The sequence below is a fragment of the Ammodytes marinus genome (genome assembly GCF_949987685.1).
Source record: "Ammodytes marinus genome assembly, contig: scaffold_32, whole genome shotgun sequence".
NCBI lineage: Eukaryota > Metazoa > Chordata > Actinopteri > Uranoscopiformes > Ammodytidae > Ammodytes > Ammodytes marinus.
In genome coordinates this window covers 11,065-15,000 of record NW_027648335.1, presented here as the reverse complement: position 1 = coordinate 15,000, position 3,936 = coordinate 11,065, and positions in this window count along the sequence as shown.

Here is a 3,936-nt window from a genome sequence, read left to right as displayed (position 1 = left end):
TCCGCGAGTGTTCATTGATCAATACAATCGGCCATATTAAACAAAGGTTGGCGCAATCTTTCTCCTTCTCAATCTTCCCGTTTTATGTTTTATGCCCCGACCCGAGAGCTTTCTTTTCTGCCTCTCCATCTGCAGGTCCCTGTCATCAGATGACAACACGATTCAAATGAAAGCTCTCGCGCGGGGAGGAGGAGGCGAAGGAGCGGGGGGGGGGGGGGGGGGCGTGCCTCTGTTATTGATCATATTATTTACACAAACGCTGTTAGATACAGAAAAATGCCGACTCCAAATCATTTTCCCACTTTGTGCGCCAGTGCACCCGCAGTCCGGCTCAGCGGCCCCGTGACTGAATCTAACTGCAACACGTCATCAGTCTCATGTTTACTCACTCTATCTATCTTCATAACAAACTAAACTGCAGGAAAATCAATCGGTTCAGAATTGAGCGAGTTACAGTCTGTTTTCAGTGCAATCTGTAGGATATCCTATCTCTCCAAAACACTTCAGGGGGGGGGGGGGTCGGAGGGGGGGTATGTGTGTGTCGGGGGGGGGGGGGGGGGTCGGAGGGGGAGGGGTGAGCCGAGGAACGCGGACGTGCATTGCCTAGGCGACGGTCAAGAAAGCGCTGCGGCAAATACAAGTATTATAGGCATAGACCGTATAGCTGTTGCCCATGGACATATAAAGATATACAATGTAGATATGAAAGCCTTAGCGGGCTGTCACAAGACCTATACGAAAGGGGGAGTGGGGGGGGGGTTATCATTGACTCGTGCACGGTGGAAGTTTCTGGTTTGTAGCCTGTGGGGGAAGGTGAACCATTAGCCTATATTGGGGGGAGGGGTGGAGGGTTTCAGAAAGAGGGAGGGTGGGAAAAGGAGAGCGGTTTGTTTGTTGTTGATGCTTCGGCATACACCGTGGACCCATAGTTATGTTAGAACAACATTGAAAAGGTGCATTTTGCATATTATGGGAGCCTTAACAACAAATCATAATTCCCCCCCGCCCCCCACCACACGGCCCCAATTGTTTGCACCAGGTTAACTTACCGCACCCTCCCCCTTCCCACAACTGAAACTGGTATGTAAATAAAAGGGCCCACCATAGCTAGCAACATAAGACCGCTGAACTCGTGTGTGTGTGTGTGTGTGTGTGTGTGTGTGTGTGTGTGTGTGTGTGTGTGTGTGTGTGTGTGTGTGTGTGTGTGTGTGTGTGTGTGTGTGTGTGTGTGTGTGTGTGTGTGTGAGTGTGAGTGTGAGTATATGAGTGTGAGTGTGACTGTGTGTATGAGTGTATATGTCTGTGTGCATTTCTATGGGGGTGGGAGGGATTTTATTTGCTGTTTTTCGATTTATCTGTTGTTGTTTTCAATCTTTGTAGAAGGCCCTTTGAGCTACTTCAGTATGGATAAGCGCGATATAAATTGATTGATTGATTGATTGATTGATTCATGTCTGTTACATTTTACACGTAGGCCTATTCAGTTAAGTCTCTGCTCTCCCACTTGCGTTATCATTTCCCTTCTCCTTATATTGCGCTGCGTTGAAGTAGCGAAAGAATAAAACATTTAATTGCCCAGCGACTGTCAAGATATAAACGCGAACATTGGCACGAGCCGTCTCCATGTGTCACTAGACGAGAAAACTGTCCCGAGACATTTGAAATTGTGAATTAAAAAAAAAAAATGTCTAATTGAAATGTATTAAATGTTTTTTTTTTTCATACAACATTTTTTTTTCGTCGTAGGCCTACACTTTTCCTGTCCAAGTGACCTCTGGGGATTGCTCGTACCAATTGTCACGCTTGTAGGCTATCACACAATTGAAAACATTTTAGCACTTATCCGCTGCACTAATAGGCCTACAAAAGGTTATAGCGCTTTAAACACAGCACACAGGTAATGCCGCTAAAATATAAATCAAGAAAAGTCGGCAAAACAACTTCTTTTCAACACAAAAACTAGCCGGCCTGCAGTTTAGATGCTACAGCAAACAGCTAGGTGTATTGATTGGCAATTGATTTTTTTACATTCAGATAGCCTATGCCTAAGCGCTTACACCACGCCAAAGGTTTTAAGCAAAACTCAAATCATGCAGCGCGCACACACACAAACAAACACACACGCACACACAAATGACTACCTTAACTCACCTGGACAATAGAACGTGTGGGTTCTCCGTTAATGTGACGTAGCTCCAATTCAGTCAACAGCTTGAATCCATGGCGGCGGCGGCGGCGAATCGAACCGGAACGCGTTTGATCTTCGTTCTGTTAGAATTTTTTAAGATTCTAGAACACTAGCGTCCTGCCTGCCTGCCTGCCTGTCTGTCTGTGTGTGTGTGTGTGTTAGTCTCTCTGCACATTTCTAACTGTGTAACCTGCACACACAGATATCTGTAGTGGCTTCAACCCACCACCACACACACAGACACTCTGCCCCTCTCTCTCTTTCTCTATCTATCTCTCTCACAGACGCACGCACGCACACACACACACACACACACACACACACAGAGTGACACGCCGGGTTCACGTGGACACATGTACGCAGCCAATGAGAGCGAGGTATGACGTCGTGATCGATTCTTTGGCTCGCGCGCGCATGGTCGACCCACTTGTTCAAATCAAATAGGGTTCACCCGCTCACCCGGGCTGACCCCGAGTCAGCTGCTGTTGCAAACTCCAGAAAAATCTATCCATGTGTCAATCGTTCCATATCACATACTTTTTTCTTTGTACTACACTACATACTAAAGTTCAGAAGAGTTTTAGGGCCACAGGAGAGAGAAAAAAATCAGAAAACGAAGATTTAGATAGATAGATAGATAGATAGATAGATAGATAGATAGATAGATAGATAGATAGATAGATAGATAGACATACTTTTTCTACATACTTAAGTTCAGAAGAGTTTTAGGGCCACAGACAGGAGAGAGAGAGAAAAAAATCAGATAAGGAAGTTTTTTTTTTCATTATGTCGAGAAATGTCAAGAATTAAGGTAAGGCAAGTTAGCACAATTCAGACACAAGGTCACTCAAAGTGCTTTACAGGGGCAAGATTAGAATACATAAAACATATTAGAAAACATTTAAAAGCAAATGAAAAGAAGCTAATTAAATAAAAATTGCAGGTTAAAATGGAAACAGAAAAGTCTTCAGACTCGATTTAAAAGAACTGAGAGTTGCAGCAGACCTCAAGTTCTCTGGGAGTTTGTTCCAGATTTTTGGTGCATAATAACTAAAAGCTGCTTCTCCTTGTTTAGTCCTAACTCTAGGGACTGTAAGTAGACCTGTCCCAGACGACCTAAGGGCTCTGGACGGTTCATAACGTATCAGCAGATCAGTAATGTATTTTGTCCCTAAACCATTTAGTGCTTTATAAACCAACATCAGAATTTTGAAATCAATTCTTTGAGTGACAGGAAGCCAGTGTAAAGACCTCAGAACTGGGGTAATGTGATCCACTTTTTTGGTCCTAGTGAGGACTCGAGCAGCAGCGTTCATTAAGAGGAATACTCCAAAATGCTATTGGAGTTAGTGGGGCGGGCATTTATGTATTTTCAGCATACTACAAATGACGTACATGTATTGGGACATCCTAAATCTTTTTTCTGGCATACTGAATAGTATGGAAGTATGGGGTTTGGAACGCAGGGAGAGTTTAGTTAAATAAAGCTTGTTAGAAAAAAAGGTGTTCAATCTATAGCCTACACTTTGTAATAAAATTATCAAATTGACAGACACCCAGGTTGCGTTCCGAGTCGCATACTTTCTACTATTTAGTTTGGTAGAAAAAAGATTTAGGATGTCCCGATTCTTGTGGCCAGATTTAGGATGGTTAGAAGTACCCGGATGTCCTACTTCATGCGGCCAAGATTGTTAGTGTTGAAAACTGCATCCTATTTGGGCGATTCTGACCCACAATCCGGTGCGCAC